Here is a 20,296-nt window from a genome sequence, read left to right on the forward strand (position 1 = left end):
AGGTATATAATCATGTTGTTAGAGCTTTGCCAAAGGCCAACATTGGGGGCATTCTGATCTCTTTGGGGTTGGGGGTGGTGGAGAATATTCCACAAAGCAGGGGATAGAGCAGAAAAGGCCTGTCTTCTAGTGCCTGTCAGTTGATCCTCTTTGGCTGATGCCTAATAAGGTTCCTAATCTCTTGGAGACGTTGAGAAAGCTGGGATACGGTAAATCCTAATTTTGGATTCAAGCTGAAGCATTTAATTCCCATTTAATCATTCTGGCACATTAGTCATGACTTCACTCCCAAACAAGCTGAGAGCATAAATCCTTCAGTTCAACAGATCTTGACAATAGCTGGTTGTAAAACCTGTAATATTATATAATGTTGTTAAAATAAAATTAAGAATTTTATTTTAAGAAACTTCTACTAAGTGTGTTTCTAAACCAGACCTGTTTCCTATTTTAGAAAGAGAACTCTGAATACAACCATATTTTTTATTCTAAACTAATTTGTTTAAAAAGTTTTTATAGAAACCTTCTTAAAACTGTTGTCAATAATCATGTTGTATATAGGAATTTAGCTTCAGCCTTGAGAATGGGGTCATGAGGAAAATAGTTACTGTGTTCTGGGAAACTCAAAGGTGCTTTTTCAAAAGGCAGCTGGACTTTGTTTTTCCTTGAAGAAGTTTCACTTCTCATCCAAGAAGCTTTTTCAGAACAAAATTTGCAGTTATTTACTAATTTATTCAGATCAGTTTTCACAAACTCTCTTAATAAGTCTAATACAATAAGTCTAATACAAACTCTAACTCTATATACAGTTAGCTATCTGATAGCAACCAACAGAATATCTAAATTTTAAAAAGTAACAGGATGATGAAGCAGTTTAAAGGATAGAAACATTATCATATATGTTTAAAATTACTAATTACAAGGTTAGCTAAAACAGAATCAATGCAATTATATTATGGTTAGATTCACACATTGTGTTAAATGATGGTTTAATTAATTGTGAATAAACTCTAATTGTCTGATTTATCCACATGCTGAACTACAAGCCACTATTTTCAAACTCTAATGTCCTGGTTCACATAAGATATTGAGCCAAAATCAAACAAAACAGATCACAGTCAATAAATTGAGCAGCATAGAAGTGTGATTGATTGATTGGTTGATTGGTTGAACAAATAAATACACCCACAGCTTTCTGTACTTACCAGTTGTTTATTTTTCATGCCCAAGGCCATGAACAACCAGCATAGGGCAACAGGTGCTGGAGGTTGGAAATCATGAAAAGCTACCCTAAAGCCCTAAATAATTTGCTAAACTTAGTTACATAATGATTTCTGACAATGAGACATATTCAACTACTAATGCTGAAGTAAGGTTAACTGGTTCCTAAGCTATCAGAATATATTTCCAATTCAACAGAGAAAAATGGCTTAAATCAAACCTGCTCATGCCTAACTGATGCAATATCTTAAAATGACAGGAAAACTGTAATTGTTAACATGCTTCTTTCATAATACTGTACAAGTAACAAAAGTTATGAAATTGGGCTAGAGATCTAAATGTTTAGCATGGATTTTGCCCATTTCTACCAATCTCACAAAGTCCAATCTAGGGATCTCATTTATCAAAGATTGTTACCTAGCTGATCTCAGAAAACAAACATTCTCAATTGCAACACCAATACTTTGGAATATTATGCTCCCTAAGGGTTCAACTTCCCCAACCTTACCAGTTTTCTTGAAAGTCTTAAAAACTTGGTTCTGTTCCTGGGCATAGGGGTAAGAAGTTATTTGGAGTTCATGAGATGTTGTAATTTATATTGTTGTTGTGAGTATTGCTGACGACAGCCATTTAAGTATATATATTATATCTGGGTGCTGCACACTTTTTGTTCATGTTTATTATTACATTGCTTTATTTCTGCTAGCTGCCCAGATGTGGCAAGATGGGTGCCATATAAATGAAATGAATGAATAAATGAACAAATAAATAAAATTATTCCACAGTAGTCTGTATTATGTATTAAATGCATGAAATATACAAAAACTTTGGTTAATTTCTGAAGCAGTAAGAAATATAACACTGACTTCTTTGTGGTGCTTATTGTAGAAGACAAGCTGAACTTGAATTGGACCCCACTTTCAAATAGCTACCTGCTGTGATATGCCATAGGGATATTTCAAAACTGACTTCATTATGATATAGAATGGCCTATTTTTTTCAAAAATTAATAACATTTCAATCAGAAAGTTTAGAGATTTATCTAAGAAAAAAAAACTGTTTGAAATAACAGTTGTTAGAAGAACTGTCAAATTAATCTGATATAATACAATTAAAATGGAGCATTATATATTATTTTGTAATACTAATGGAAAAATCTCATTATTTTGCCAATGATTGTTACTTGTACATAAAAGCATATAAAAGTTTCTTTAGTATATGTTATTGTATAGATTTAAGTGACTCATATCATTTTTTAAAAACAAACTGTCAAACATAGTATTTTTAAAAAAACATTTCTTTCTAAATGAATGTAATTATTTCTACTGCTACCAATTTTTGCTGGTTTACTGACACATTAAGCAAACTGACCTCTTCAATTCGCACATTACCTTCTGTATTAACCTCCATGACTTAGTCATAGTCATGAATCTTTATCAAGATATAGACAAGAGATCTCTGACCTTCTAGCTCACTTACTAACACTATATACCAGAGTTAAAGACATGTCTCAGCTAAATACATTACGTAAAGTAATGGCTACCTACAGAAAGAATGTTTGTATGGGCAACTGTCCTATCAAAGATCCAGAAGACTGCAGCAACTATCCAACATTGCTTAGTGAGCAGCAACATTGTGATGAATTATGAAAAAGAAAGGTAAGCTGCTACTTAACAGCTTCTTTGAAAATTCAGCAACTCGGGGAACAATATATTAAATAAGTAATTAAAAAGGGAAACAGTCCCAACTGTTATGTGCTAGCTGTAGATGGCCACCAGCAATAGCACTCAGAATTAGCCATAAGATATGCAAAATAGCATACCTCCCCAATTAATAACCTAAGTAGAAAATACAGCCGTATAAAACTTGCTAGTAAGCAGAAGTAGCATAAAATCTGAAATGCACTTAACTGGGAAAGAAACAAAAACAAATCACTTGCAGAATCTAGTTCTCCTTCCAGTTTAAATCAACTGGAATATCAAACCTTAAAAAAACAGAACTAATGTTTTCTTCTAAATACATGTTTAAAAACAAGTGTAGATTTTTACAGAAAACTATGGAGCCTAGATATATAAAGAGCCCATCACAAGCAATTCTTGGTCAAGCAGTTCATGATTAGATGCATATGCAGGAATCTAGGGTGTTATCTTTCTGCCTGAAGGAATGTAAATGTGGTCTTGGAATGGGAAAGATATGAACAAACATTGGGGGGGGGGGGGATTTCTGAAAAGATTAGCCAGCCCTGAGAAAGTAAAAAGAAACTCAAAATAACCCAGCTTTGATTTTGCTGGCATGCGCTGGGGCAGAGAGAACTTTCAACAAGCTTTTAAGAGTCTGTTATTCTATCCGACAACAAAGAACATTCCTAAAATCCCCGCTGTGCCTATTTCTTGACTTTCCCTACCCCAATCTTGAAAATCTCTTAAGATTATGATCTAGCAACTACAAATGAATAAAACCAGGAAAAAGATCCAACAGAATAAAATTAAATATAAGAATTCCAGCCAACCAGAACATAGTGGCTATTTCCTATTATTATAGAATAAAACTTGTTCTTTGAGACAGCAATAGAGTAATACATTTTCCCTGCAGAATTTGTTCAAACCAACAATATATTTCTTGAATATTTGTATTCTTCTGATTCAGTTTTATTGGATTTCTATTTTGTTTTTCTGAAAATTGCAATCTTTCATCTGGAAATGAAAGAATTATCTACATTTTCTCCTCTCAACTCCAACACAGAGCTTTGGGTCTAGGACAACTCACTCCGGCCAACTTGCCATAGCCAACGCACCAAGGAACAATTGCTGTGACCAACTCGCCATAGGAGAATTGCAGTGCCCTTGTCTTTAGGTTTGAATCTTCTCAAGTTAGAAGTCCTCAAGGCTGGGGTGAGCCAGAGCATGGAGTCCCAATGGCCCATTGGCCAAGGAATGCATTCCATCAGCAAAGCCATGGAGCAAGTGCAACATAACATGCCCAGGTAGTCCCTGTACACATCCAGGCCTAGGGTCCAGTGCATCTGTTGAGTGTAGGCCCTTCGCTTTCAGGTGAAATCCAAACTTCTGCTGCTTAAAATTTAAAAAATCACACATTCAAATTTGCCCTCTTGCAATAGGATTTCGGTTTTAACTTTTCTGCCAAAAAAAATCCCTTTTTTTTTTCTTACGTAAAATTCTGTATGGAATTTCTTTAAGGAGAATTATATTTATATTATCAATTTTCAGTCTTGTATTAAAATCTTGATGCAAACATGATCCCTTGTTTTCTTCCTGGCAAACTGTATCAAAATATCCCTTGGGTCACTTCTGTTCTAACAAACCTTGAATTTATTCTATATACTTTGTATAGCATTTGTTCTAAGTCTCAAATAGTTCCTTCTCTCTCAATCCCAGTACAACCAAATTATCTTGTTCTCTTTCCAACTTTGTCTATTGGTGATCCTCAACCTACAAACATAATGGACCTTGCCCATTATGGTCAAAATCGGTAATGTCTATTAAGCAAGATATCCTCACTTAATGACACACACACCCTTTCTCTCCCTGATGCAGTTATTAAACAAATGTTCAGATTATCCCTAGGACTAGTGCAGGCACAGGCTGTCTCTCCTAAGGGCTCCCCCACTCTGAGACACCCTTATTCTATTTCCCATCCCTCAGGGTCCATACAATCCTTGGGCCTGCTTTTTCCCTCCCCCAGGCCTTTCCCCTCCCATACACTCCATCACCCTTCATGGACTTAAGTTTTGAAGATCTCTGGAACTCCAGAGGTTTCCTCAGGGCCGCACAGACTACATTAGGAAAGCAAAATGGAATGTCTGTCCTTTGGAAGCAGCCACCATTTCAGCATAATTGCACAAAACTGTGAACACACTAAAATGGTAGCTGCTTCTGGGAGGCAACTGCATGGCCCAGGGATGAATGGGCTACCCTCCTTCTCAAGCATGATGTCCAGAGATATTCCACAGTGTGCTGTGGGTGATAGGTGGGTGGGGATTAAGCTCAAATCCTGCAGGGACCCAATGGGGTGGGATGGGGGAGAGGGGGAGCACCTGCAGTCAGTCGTAAAGGCAAATGACCATGAGGATGCTGCAGTGGCCATAACTTTAAAATGGGGTTAAATGTAGAAGTGCCAAAGTGATGGGCATGACTCCACTTAGCGATGTGACATCCCTACACTGGCTGCCAGTTTACATATGGATACCATTCTAAAGCTTATTATGATGCATAAAGCCCGACATGGCATAGGTCTGGCTTTTGAAGGACTATCTCCTCCGGTATCTATTGACTGGTCAATCCAATATGATTGGCATGTTCCATATTACTTCAGTTATGGAGCACCATCTACAGGAATCCCAAAGGAGTGCATTCTCTATTGCGGTACCAGGCCTCTATCATGAGGTTTTCTTTGAAATCCTGGCTCTTTAATGGTCCAAAAAGCCTTAAAAACTTGGCTCTTTTATTAACATTCTCTGTACCACATTGTATAGTTTTCTGTATGTATAGTTACATTGTCTGGAACTTTGAACCTTTCCATGCTGTACATATAATAAAAATAACTATAATGCTAGCTATTTATTCTCGTTTTTCCTTTTATCAACCAACTAAATTCAATAGTTGCCATTATAGTCTTTTGGGACATAAGACATTTTGTTTTGATATATCATCTGATTTGTGGTAATTTTTTCTATGAGTTTTATTATTTTAGTATTTCACGTTATATGTCTGTTTGGCATGGATTGGATTTCTAAATACTGTCAACAAACAAGGTTTCCTTAAGTTTTGACTCTCTGCTATATCACTTCATACTGCCCATATTGATTCATTCACACAAATCATGACTCTTTGTCCTAAGATATTTGCTTTTCTCTTTCCTTCACTCATTCTTCCTTGTGAACAGTGCTGATTTAGGGCTACAATCTGTATTAATAAGCAGGTGGAAGCAGGTCATTTGAGGCAAATTACATTAAAAATAATCAGATGGGTAGAATTTTACCACAGTCTTATTAAAGCCATTTGACTATCCATCTCAGACCTAATCTACCTTTGCTTTGAACATAAACTTCCTAAGCACATAAAAACATTTTATTTTACATAGTCATTTAACTTTAAAAAAATCTTTTACAAACTCTCTATTCAGCTTTCCAGATTTCTTTGACAGAAAAATATTAAAATACCTAAGTCTTAAATCTTATCATTTTCATATTTATCTCCTCTAAAATGGAGTTTTAGCAGATAACCAATGAAATCCAAACTGTTCCTCTTCATCAATCTACTTATTTAAACAATAGTAAAGCCAAAGAAAACATATTAGCCATGAATGAAAAATATGTATAGATTTTCTTTTTATGTATCTTTTTTCTATTGTAGTGGGTGTCCAACAAAATTCACAGAAACACACTAAAAATAAGTACATTGTTTTTCAATCGAAAAATACATTTCCCCCCAAATAGAATGCAAACTTGCAGCCCAATTGCTCCATCTAGTGATTGCTAGCTTTCACAACACCAATCTCTGTAGTACCAAGGCAGCTTATCTCTGGAAAGTACTGTATTTGACATCATTGAATGTTCCAAAGGTATTTTTTTTCCAAGAGGTAACTGGGCTTTCTTATTTTTCTTTGAAGATGTTTCACTTCTCATCCAAGAAGCTTCTTCAGCTCTGACTCAGTCAGAAGCTCTGGGACAACATAGACATTTAGGCATCATTGAATGCCTATTTTAAATGTAAATCTTTATCAGGGATTGGGGGTGGGGTGGTGGTCAGGGATTATGTACTAGATCTTTCCAAAACTCATTTAAATCTACCCTTAGAATCCTAACAACAAAAACGGTCTAACTATTAGTATCTATGGGCTAACTATGAGCATCTAAATGCAGGTTCTGATTTTAACCTTTATGGCTTGGTGGTGTATTACCTGCACAACAGAATCTCTCCTCTTGAATCTGCTCAAGCACTCTCATTGTGCCAAGTAAATCAGACGGCTGGCCCCCATTTGGGGGACATTGTGGAGGCCAAAGACACCAGTATTGTTGTGGCATTTCCTTATATTGCATAGTATTTTTTATTATTATTCATGATTATGTTATTGTCTTTTTTGTGAGTCACTAAGGGTCTGTTTATTATTGTAGAGGAATATGACTTTGATAGATAGATGGATGGATGGATGGATGGATGGATGGATGGATGGATGGATGGATAGATACAGCATAGAGTAATATTTATTTTACACATTTATCTGACCAACAAACTCAAGCACTGCTTCTCTAAATGGCTTACAATAATAATAAAAAAGCACAAACCAATCAACAATTCAAACAAAATAAAAGTACAGATAATCAGGAATTCACAATTGGGAAGAAAAATGCCCAGAGGAAAACAAGAAAAGTCAGAATGCAGGAGCTTGCTGTGTTTCTCTGTTAAAACCAGAGAAACCAGAGGACGACAATTGGTCCTTCTGGTATTCAATACAAGAAAAGGATGGAAGATGCACTTGGTCTGGCTGGCTCAGAGGGATGAAGCATGAGAAATAGAAAACTACAGCCAGGATGGGAAAAAGGAAATTGTTCCTGAAGATCAATTCAATCAAAGATCATACAAAAAGAAGCTGTCTAAAAGGAATAACAAGTAAAAGTAGCCCAAGGAGTGAGGAAAAGAATATAAAATTTCTGAATGTTAAGTAAATTGTTACTCAAAAACATGCTTGAGTTTAATCAAAGCTATATTTCTATTAAGCAGTGTCACAGTTGGGATCAAGACAAAATGGCTTGACAGTAAGGATCATAAGAATGATTCAGGGCCAAGAGCATAACAACAGAGATATATTGTGGGATAATAGAATTACATCCATATCAGGATGAAGAAAGAATAGGATTTCTGATTGGAATAATTTCACTCTGTGTTCCTTCAGTTTGTAGTGGGGAAAAATAAATCTGAGATTTTCTACCACTGTGAACAGCAGGTAGGCAGAAGAAAAATCTGGTTTTGATTGAAGAGACAGAAGCTTCAAGTTTTCCTCTTATATGCCATAATTGTCAGTTCACATCCACCCCCAACTACTTATTTTATTAATATAAGCAAAGATCACATCTAACTCAGCTTTCAAGAGCTGTCCTAGATTTGATTTTAGGACTAAAAAAGCCAGTTTGAATTCCTTTGATGTTTCTGAAGGAATTTTTATTGATTTTATGGAACATGAAACACAGAATATCATCACAAACAGCATTCCTAGACTAAGTAATAAACTTTGAAGAAGATATGTATTTCCTAAACTCAAAGGCAATTTGCAACTTACTCTAGATAATAGATGAAAACAGAAAGCTCTGGTCAGTGTTCTGTATGCTTTATAGCAAGATAGAAGATCCCACCTGTTTTTTAAATGAACATAAAGGTAGTCCTCAACTTAAAACAGTTAATTTAGTGACTATTCAGAATTACGACAATAAAGTGACTTATGACCATTTTTCACCCTTACAATCATTGCAGTACCCAATGGTCATTTGATCAAAATTCAGACTCTTGGCAATTGACTCATCATATTTATGATGGCTGCAATGCCCTGGTCACATAATCACTTTTTGTGACCTTCTGACAAGCAAAGTCAATGGGGAAGCCAGATTCACTTTGTTGTATTACTAATTTAACAATTGCAGTGATTCACTTAGCAACTGTGGCAAGAAAAGAAAGTCTACCTGTACAAATGTTTAATAAGAGTTAAAGATTTAAATGTTATGTGTTTCTTCTGAAATTTGTGATTTAAAAACATGAAGTATTTTTTTAAAATAAATTTAATGCTTCTCTTTGTCTTTTTCTTTAGAAGACGACTTGATAGCAGTATTCCAGTATTTGAGAGGCTGCCACGAAGAGGGAGGTCAACTTATTTTCCAAAGCACCGAGGGCAAGGAAGATCTTGAGCATACAAAACATTTGCTAGACCAATACTCGAATACAACTCATCAGTCTGGAACCCACATTACGTATCTGATATTGAGAAAGTCCAGAAATATTTCACAAGAAGAGTTTTCCACTCCTCTACTCATTGCAGAATACCTTATGCCACCAGACTTGAAATTCTAGACCTAGAAAACCTAGGACGACGCCTTCGGTCCGATCTAAGTACAGTATATAAAATCATATATTGCAATGTCCTACCTGTCAATGAATACTTCAGCTTCAACCATAACAACACAAGAGCAAACAAGAGACAAACTCAAGGTTAATTGCACCAAACATGATTGCAGGAAATACGACTTCAGCAACAGAGTGGTCAATGTCTGGAATACTCTACCTGACTCTGTGGTTTTTTTCCCCAAACCCCAAAAACTTTAACCTTAAGACTGTCTACTATTGACCTCACCCCTTTCCTAAGAGGTCTGTGGGGGCGTGCATACGCGCACCAACGTGCCTACCGTCCCTGTCATATTGTTTCTTTTATATATTTTTTATTTTTCTTATATGTATGCATGTATTCATAACTATGTTTTTACTTATACCTATTATCTTGTAAACAATTGACAAACAAACAAACAAACAAACAAACAAACAATGGATGGAAACTAATCAAGGAGAGAAGCAACCTGGAATTAAGGAGAAGCTTCCTAATAGTGAGGACCAATGAAAAAGCATGCCATCCGAAGTTGTGTGGGTGCTTCATCATTGGAGGTTTTTAAGAAGACTGGACAGCCACTTATCTGAAATGGTATAGGGCAGTGGTCACCAACCGGTGGACCGCAAAAAATTTTTGGTGGCCCATGGAAAAATGTCACCCCCAGAGCATCCCCCAAAGCAATTAATCCAGGCTGCGTGGGAACACAAGGCTGCACCAGCCACATAGCCCACAAGAACCCTCCCCACCCACTCACTCCTTACCTGGCAAACTTGCCTGCTAAGTTGCTATTTTTCCTTTTTTTTTTCAACCATCAGCTGTTCTGCTGTGTTGGGAGATTTAGATTACCTAGAAAGCAGGAAATCGTTGCATTTCTTGCTTTTTAGCTAATTTTTAGATCTTCAGCTCTGCTTTTAAAAAGAGCTGAACCTCCCTTACGACTGAAACAGTGCAGACTCAGACAGCCAAGGGCAAAAACACAGATCTCTAAGTGAACCTGTGATTCTGTGAACAACTCAATCTGCCTGCCTGCTTTGCCTGATTTTGGGTAAAAGTTGTTTTATATAAGAAATTCAATATTTACATACATGGTGTGTTGGGAGTTAATTTTGTGAGTTTGCTTGCAAGCAAATTTTATGTGACAGACACAGGTAGCCAATGGTAGAAAGATAGATCTCTGAATCTGTGATTCTGTGAGCAACTCAATCTGCCTGCCTGCTTTGTTTGCTTGGGTAAAAGTTGCTTTTTTTATTTAAAAAAAATCAATATTTACATAAATATAATATTTACATACAAGCCATGCCCAGCCAGTCACATGACCAAGCCACGCCCACAAATTAGGCCACACCCAAGAACCGGTTAAGAAATTTGAATCCCACCCCTGCCTCTGTGTGTTTGTGTATGTGTGTGTGAGAAAGAGAGAGAGAGGGAGAGGGTTAGATCAGATCTCTCTCTCTCTCTCTCTCTCCCACCAATGTCAGCAAGCTACCCTCAGTCAAAATTCATATTAGTGGTCCCTGGGATTTAAAATTATGAGTTTATGGTCCCTGAGGTCCAAAAGATTGGCAAACCCTACTATAGGGTCTCCTGCTTGAGCAGGGGGTTGGACTAGAAGACCTCCAAAGTCCCTTCCAGCTCTGTTCTGATTGATTGATTAGAAGATATTGAAGTGTCCGTAGAACTTCTGAACTAGAAAAATCTTAAGAATTATATTTCAGGAATACTCCTATTTTTAAGTATTAGTCTATGATTTTTAACTATAACTTTGTTCTATGTGGCAAAATGGGATGACATTTTCAGGATTGTTTTTAGGGTTATTATGAAAAATGGGGTAGAATACAGCTAAGAAAATATAATTTCAGGAAGACTGGTGAAGGTTTTACTTGGAAGTTTTTTTCCCCACTTTCTCTTTCTTTCTTCTTCTTAAATAACCTACAAACTAATTCAGATTTTCCTTTTCTTTCCTTTTTCAGGACAATTGAACATGCTGCAGTTATAGCCAATGAAACATATGTTTAGGATTTTTGTGTTCTGTTCAGTTGGAATCAGATGAGGAGCAAATATTACCAGCAAAAAAGAACCTTTTTTTTTTCAACCAAGACATCTCCCCAGATCTCTTAGATACCATGAAAATAATTTTTCCTTTCCCTTTTCTGACAGAAACTACAAAAAGCCCTACTTTTTAGAAGAGCAGTCATCTTAATCTTATGGCAATTTGATAAATTTATCACTACATAAGCTTTCATGTACTACAGTCCTCAAAAAGTACTGGGTGCATACATATTCCTGCAATGTATTATTTCAATCCCAAAGGCATTGTGATTAGAGAGCTGTGATGAAACCATTAGTTATGATTAAAAACTGAAACTATCAACCACAAAATAACAGTACTCATATTCCTTCATTCCAGAATATACTTAACATGAAATAGATTACAATCTTTTTCAAATTAAACAAATTTTCCGGAAACTTTGAATTCCAAATCATTAACAAAACTATACAAACTCCGGATCAGATATGCTTTGAATTAGTATAACTCAATTAGCTGAATTTAATGCACATTCCAAATACATACTGTACACTATAAAGCAAGTATACATGTTTTCTTAGCATTCTTCCTTTGTTCAATTACCAAGCATTTTCAAACGATTGAATTGGATAAATTTATTTCTAGTGTTTTTCCATTAAAATCAAGAAGTGACAGTATTATAGGAATCTGAAATAATCAGTATTATTGATGAAAAGTAAATAAAGGAATTTTTAAAGAAAAGAAAGCATCCATGTATATTTTTAAATATCTTAATTATTTATATTCCCTTTTTCACTCAATTACATATAAAAATTGCCAGTGGCTTCTGCCCAGTAAAAGAAGTCAAAAGTGCCCTGTGGCAATTAAATCTGAATGTTCCTTTTGGCAGGAAGAACAAGGAGCAAGCTCCCTGTTGCTCTTCTTCCTCTGGTGGAATATAATGGCCCAACATGGTCTTTTCTTTGTCAAAATGTAATAAAAGAATGATCCTTGATTTTTGTTTTAATCATGCCTGCTAGAGATATTTTGCTAGATGTTTTAATAGTACTGAACAAAGATTACACAGTATTCTGCAGATGATTATGTATGATTTCCAACAGCAATAATCAAGATTAGATATCAGGGCAAATGGAAAGGATTTTCTAGCTTTCTAGGTATATCTAATCTAAAATGCACATAAATGCTCTGAAAGTAATAAATATCACACAATATCGAAGAATCTGATCTCATCAAATGAATTTTCCACATTTTTCATATATTTTATTTGGAGAACATTGACTTTTGCAGCTGTAACTGGCTTGTAAAATGAGAGCATTAACTTCCTCTTAATATTATGATGCACAAGGAGAATTATGTACCAATAGCAAAGAATATGCGTCAGAACTGGCACGCATTGACTACATGAAGTGTGCAAGCATTTTATCCCAATATAGAAAAGTAATGCATCTCCCTCTGTGTTGCTTGTGGTAACTTTGGCAGTCTATGGAATAATGGTAATTGCTTGTTACTGTGGAAACTAGACCTCCAGAAATATCACTAATGAGCCAGCGGGATTGGGGGAGAAATAGAAGTATGCAATCTACTGAAAACAGTCAATGTTACGGCAGAAAGGAGATGGAGGACAGACTTAAATATAATGAAAATATGTATGGACTTTACCCCAACAGTTTGATAGTATGTTCAGAATAAGTTTATTTAAAGTTGTTCATTCCATAAAAATTCTGGGAATTATAGCACACAATAACAATGAAGCAATATGCTCTAGTACAAGATTTGATGTTTCAAAAAGTCTCCAGAAAGTTGTTTCATTAAGTGATTTGATAATATTAACCAGTGGTGGGATTCAAAATTTTTTACTAACGGTTCTGTGGGCATGGCTTGGTGGGCATAGTGTGGCTTGGTGGGTGTGGCAGGGAAAGGATACTGTAACATCTTCATTCCCACCCCATTCCAGGGGAAGATACTGTAAAATCCACATTCCCTCCCCACCCCACTAACCTGTTTTCCAGCTCCATTCTCCTAGCTGATCAGCTGGGACTCGAGAGGCAGAGAATAGATGGGGGCGTGGCCAGTCAGAGTTGGTATTCTGAACAACTCAAAAATTCTGCTACAGGTTCTCTGAACTACTCAAAATTTCTGCTCTCCAGAACTGGTCAGAACCTGCTGAATACTACCTCTGATAGTGACATATTTTTGTTTTCCATAATGGTTGACTGCCTTGTTCCAGTTCCTCTCACCAATTTACGTATTCAACCTCAATATCTTCCATATCAACTTATTTCTTACCAAATTTGATGTACTCATTATGTTGATTTTTGTTGTGCTCCAAATGTTGTATTACGTGTTTGTAATCTCTTTTAATTGTAAATTGTATTGGATTTTCTTCTTTCTTTTTCTCCTGGTCTGTAGTCAGGTGCAAAAATAAATAAACAAGATAAATACACAACTAGAAGTCATATTTAAGTGGGCTGGAGATGAGTAAAAGACCATTCTTGTCCATTCTTTTCATCCATAAATTGGTTGTGGCAATACTTACAATAACCTGGCAATGCAGATATGCCCTCAGTCTAAAGATAGAAAAATTATCAAAAATTATAAATGTGAGAATGATCAAACACTTAAAATAATGTAGCAAATGAAATGGCTTCCCACACCTTGGCAACAAAATGCTGTTTGAAATTGTTTAATACTTTTCATATATCTGAAAATCGGATCTCTTTCCTTTAGGGAGTTTTTCATCTCTGAGGTTTTTTACAGCACTATTTGGAAATAGTAACATAAATATCTAACATAAATATCTGAAACATAACTCAACCTAAAACATAAAAATACAATCATATTGTTCAGCCATGTCCCTAGAATTGTTTCATTGAGTACACAAAGAAAATTTCAGCAACCCCAAATTTTACAAAGAAAAGGAGAAAGAATTTTGAGGGGAGCAGAGAGAGAAAAATGTAAGCATTAAAAAAATTAAAAGTTAATAAGCATTTGGTATTTTCATGTGGCATTTGATATTGATTTAACTGTTTGTGGGAAGGATAGAAACTGAGTAAGGAGAGAATGAAATGACTATTATGCAGGTGTATGATCTTCTCATTTTGGATAGCTGAAAAATAAGTTATAAAAATAAAATTTGCCAAATATTTTATCAATACAGGTAGTCCTTACTTATTACTGGCAATAGAGACCGACAACTCCATTACTAAGTGACAATTTCATTAAGTCTGATGCTACATGAGAATGTTGACCTACAATGACAGTTGTAGCTGCAGTTAAGCAAATCACTGTAGATCATGAAGCACAATGTCACATGACTCTAACTTGCAAATTTCTGACAGTTTCCCCACTGACTTTGTCATAAGCCATTTATGAAGGTCGCAAATGGCAATCAAAAGACACTCTGACTATTGTAAATTCAAATTCATGATCACATGACTGCAGGGAAGCTGCAAAGATTAAAACTTTGATTAAAACTTTGAGGACAAGTTGTAAGTCATATTTTTCAGGGCTGCTGTAATTTCAAATAGTCACTGAATGAGGAATACCTGTAAATGCTGCTACTTTCTAATGTATTTTTGATTCAAATTTTTTAAGAGGGAATAATATATTTTTATTTTATTTTGTTCATCTGTTCATTATTATTTCAATATAAATCACAGCAAACTCTCATGACTATAGACATGATACAGAAACATTAAATAAATAGGTGACCAAACAAATAGTAAATTAACTGTAAAAAAGCTAAAGTTCAACTCCTGTAAATTACTTGAACACTACTGGCAGCCTACTTCATCCTGAAGTATGTAATATTTGACCATATCAAACACTGGAAATATTGTATCAGTCCACTTACTGTTTAGTAACTAAAAATCTACTGTCCAGAAGGGTCAATGAGGTATAGATAGAGAACTGAGGTTTCCTCTATATTCCATCTTGTTTTTTCTCTTTCTTCCTTCTTTTTCTCTGAGATTGCTAGATTTTATGCTTCTTCTTTCCTCCCAATTCACATGCATCTGGACTCATTGCTTGAAAATAGCCAGCTAGGAAGTAACTTTTTTCTATTCTGTGTCTTCCCATCACTCATTTCCTGTGAGAAATCTACAAAGAACTGCTTCACTAGTCAGTTTATTCAGTTTAAATTCCCATTTTCCTAGAACATATTGAAATTGCTTCCTCTGGCAGGGTTGTGGGCCCAAAGCAATGTGAACAATTCTGTGAAATACAGAGCTCATTGTTTTTCAAAAAGGAGATAGCAAAGTAGTAAAATTTCACCTTGTGGAAAAGTTGGAAGGATCATCATTTTTCCCATGTCTTTCAAAATGAAAATACTTCTGAAGTCCCCAAACGAACTCATGGATGGAGGGCATGATTCAAAAGACTGGGATATTGCAAATAATAGAGCAGCAGAAATGATTTTATTTATTTTTATTTATTTGTCAAGCAATTATAAGATAACAGGTATAAGTGTGTGATCAAGTCCATCCTTATATATGTTAAGAGTTGGATCTCACTAAGAACACTGATAAAATAATAGTTTCATAAGTACATTTTAAGGGCTGTGCAATGATCAGGTGAAGAGAAATTTGCATATGAATAAAATATGTGAAATGGGTAGGCAAGCTGAAGAGGAAAACATGAGAATGAAACCTGAAAATATTGCCCTGGTCCTATATTTACTTCCAAAAAATGTGTGATTTTTGTTGTTATTCACACACAAGGAAAAATGGAACAGATCTTAACTCTATAAAGAATCATCTAGAACAGGGGTGTCCAACCTTGGCAACTTTAAAACTTGTGGACTTCAACTCCCAGAATTCCTCAGCCAGCAAAGCTGGCTGAGGAATTCTGGGAGTTGAAGTCCACAAGTTTTAAAGTTGCCAAGGTTGGACACCCCTGATCTAGAAGACTTTGATTTGAATTATTCTGAGAGAGAAAAGTCAAACTTCCTCCGTACCTAGCTTACAAAGCCCAGCATAGGGAGAGGTGATGCCTTAGTTGTAATAGCCTGTGTCATTTGCAAGACCAGGGCAAAATAAACAAATAAACAAGCAGCTCTCCTACATCCAAAACAATAGGCGTCATCCCAGCACAGCAAAAGAATGGCAGAAAACAGAATGCAAAAAAAATGCCAAAAGAGTTAAATACAAAGATTTCCAAACTTAATTTTCTCAATTGAAAGATGGCATTTGTATAGATTTCAAGCTACAAATATTTTTATTAAACAAAGATAAAGATTTCTCAAATTAGGCAGCAATTGGAAATTAATTTATCAGTCAAAAACAAACCTTCAGTAGGTAGAGGATCAGTGATCTTGTGTCCTCAGTAAAGAAGAGGAAATCAATTTAACTTGAAAATGCTTTATATATATTTAGAGCCAAATCCTTTTCAACAAATTATATAACACAGAAAGGATGTGAAATATGCAATGATATTGTGTGCCACCCAGAGTCACTCTTGGGGGAGATGGGGAGCTGTATAAATTTGAAATAGAGATAAAGAACCACTTAAACAGACACTTACAACAAACACTGCTGAGGTGTAACATGGACATTCAGAAGCGTGCCCATAAATGCCTGTGCCATTGCATTCTGGACCAATTAACAGCTTCCAAATGGTCTTCAGGAAGAGTGCTATATAGACTTCTACTGCAGTAATATCTAAATATAGATATTAGATATCAATAGATATGAGTTGATCATGAGCAGTACCTCCCAGTCTAGGCAATGATGCAACCAGTGCCCAAAATAAATTTGTGCAAAAGCCTTCCTGGAACAAGAGCTACTACCTACTCTTGGTAACAACTGTGCTGCAAATATCAGCTCCACCAGTGGGGTAATTAATCACTGAGGTGGACTAATCAATAGGTCCAGAGACAGAGAGTATCATAGGGCAATCAGAAAATGAAATGACTGGAACAGATCATGTTGCAAACAAAACCAGATCCTGCGCATGGCCATTCTTATGTACTGGACTCTCAATTAGCTGGATCAAATTCACGGCCAATAACTTCAAAGTTAACCCAGATTCCATCTGTTACTTCAAAATTCAGTATTTGAAATCTTTGGCACAGAAAAATGGGACACAGAAATCCATATGCAGTTCACAAATTAGTTTAATAAAAGGACTCCTAATCTAGTTAAGTGCAGCTGAGAATTACTGTACAACCACCTACACATTCAAAGAAGAGAGTCAAGTACTAGAGAAATTAATTCAAGAACATGTGGCTTCAGTGAACAAACTTCAGGTGTTTGGAAAAGTACCTGAAGTCAGACCATTATGCTGTATGACCCAGAATTGAATAATATAGCAAAAAGGAAAAACTGCTCTGTGAGAAAGATGTTATACATGCTCCAAAACATGTTATTAGCAAGTGAATATTGGAGAGAAGTAGCATACCTGAAAAATAGGATCCCAAACAAGCATCCACAAACACAACACCATATGAGGTGTGACAGGGAAGGAAACCCAACCTGAGGCCTATTAGAATGCTTGGTTCTAGTGGTGCAACATCAAGTTGATGTATTTAACTTTTCCAGAACTAAATAGAAGACTATATCTAGCACAAAGAACAAGCATTAAGCATTAAGGATAGTAATCAAACTATACAGTAATATAGAGAGAACATCATATTTATGCCATTTTTATAACAAAAACATAATAATTATTATTTTGGTGGTATAGGTTGTAATTCTTCATATCTCTACAATATTCAGCAGATACAAGTGAAAGATTTCAAATATTTAAAAAAATATTATCAAAAGATTTCAAAAAAATTGCAACTTTATTCAATTTTGAGAAGAAATCTATAGGCCTGTTCAATGGATCAAAAGTTATCTTGTAATAAAAGAAAAGTTAGTATTTGAACTTCTACTTAAATATACACATAAACCCACTGCCCTTTATTTGGTTTCTGTCAAAAAATTTAAAAATAAACATTTGAGAGATAATTCTATAGGCAGCAGCCACAAAACACCCACAAATTCTAACAGGTTACTATGGTGACCGTTCTGTGCATGGGTAGAAGATAACTGTTCTCTGTAGAAAGCTGCATTTTAAGACAAAAAGCAAACATTAACTAGCAGTTTATTATCAATTTTTGCCAAATACACTTTCTATAAAATGACTATTGCTAGATAAAATGAATTACTCAGTTTGTCTGGCTAATTAAGTTCTATTTCAAGTTTATTTAAGTTTCAAATTCTATCCGTCACTGAGAACAGTTTTGATAGGATATTTGATTGTCCACCTAACAGCACCAATTACCAATTCATAATTATCTGCTCTTCAGTAGAGAAATGTAAATATATAATGGCTTTAGCAGAATGTATAATAAGGTAAAGGTTCCCCTTGCATATATGTGCTATTTGTTTCCAGCTCTAGGGGGAGGTGCTCATCTCTGTTACAAAGTCAAAGAGCCAGAATGGTCCAAAGACGTCTCCATGATCATGTGGCTGGCATGACTAAACACCGAAGGCGCACGGAACCTTCCCTGTTACCTTCCCACCAAAGTAGTTCCTATTTTTCTATTTACATTTTTACGTACTTTCGAACTGCTAGGTTGGCAGAAGCTAGGACAAGTAATGGGAGCTCACTCCATTACACAGTGCTCCGGATTCAAACCACCGAACTGCCAATCTTTCTGATTGACAAGCTCAGCATCTTAACCACTGAGCCACCATGTTAGCAGAATGTGTAATGTAATACTATATGACTATTACAATTTACATATATAATAACTAATGAAAGACTGCAATGCATGTTCTTCCACCCCTGCAACCTAGAGTTACTTCATGCGAATTTACAGGTAATAGTGATGGATTAAATCAGTATTTTCCTGTCCATTTTGCAATCTGAATCCTGCATGAGAAAAGCTCTGTGTAGTTTTCCCACTAAATAAATTCTACTCAATCATAAATGGAGTACAGTTGAGTCAGCAGGCAATTTCACAATCATATAAGGCACGGCATGTTATCTACTGACAAGGGCATGCTAGGCTCAATCCTCAACAGGTGTAAAGTGTCATATCTCAGATCAACAGTTTGATTCCTCAACTATTCAAAGCGAATATTGCTATGCAGAAAGCGAACACACACACAAACTGATTTTTTCTCTGTTAAAGTAGTTTAGCAGGCTTCCTTTTTCCCTAAGTATTTCCTACTCAACCATATCATAGTATTACACATCAATTCCTTTTGGAGCAATGTTCCCTGGCACTGAGGTAACAGAAATACCCAATTCAACAACATGGTTTTATCTATCTTGAAGTTGAAGCAAGGATAAGCTCTTGGTGGGAGGATAATCCACATTTTAAACACAACACTTTTATAAGAATACAAAAGGGGAAACACCACCGCCAACTCCCTGTTGTTCTTAAAATTACAGAGGAAGCAAAGTCATCAATGCCTGCTTTGTCTCAGTGTGTCAGGAGACTGGAGTATCAAGCAAAAAAAAAAAATATCTGCTTTGCTTTCTCTCTTCTTCACCTACTAATAAAAAGCTCCCTACTCTGGCATAGCATTTTTCGCCATTGCATGATACCAAATATATATTTCCAACATTATAGTTATTGCTACTAAGATAGTGCAATAAGGCTTTTTTGCACTGATCATAAAGAATAGTGAAAATAAACATAAATAGAAATTCTGTGATGTCAGTTTACAGAATGTAAGTTAATAGCATTTTCCCACAGAAGGGTTATCCATGTATTCTGGAATTGGCACAAAACAATGTCAGCATAGCGTTTATTCTACAGGGAAGGTCACTCTACAATTGATCCGTGTCTTAACCTCAAAGTAACCTCCCCTTCTATGTGCCCATAATTGATCTTAAGGCTCTCAGATTTAATTCTGTCTCTCATATTAAGTTATGGAATAATATGCATATCGGCAGCATAAATTACTGCTAATTTATGGGGGGGAAGGGCGGGGGGGGAGAAAACTTGCC

The sequence above is a fragment of the Notechis scutatus genome, chromosome 6 (assembly GCF_049901735.1).
Source record: "Notechis scutatus isolate UNSWTSFEM ecotype Mainland chromosome 6, rNotScu1.2, whole genome shotgun sequence".
NCBI lineage: Eukaryota > Metazoa > Chordata > Lepidosauria > Squamata > Elapidae > Notechis > Notechis scutatus.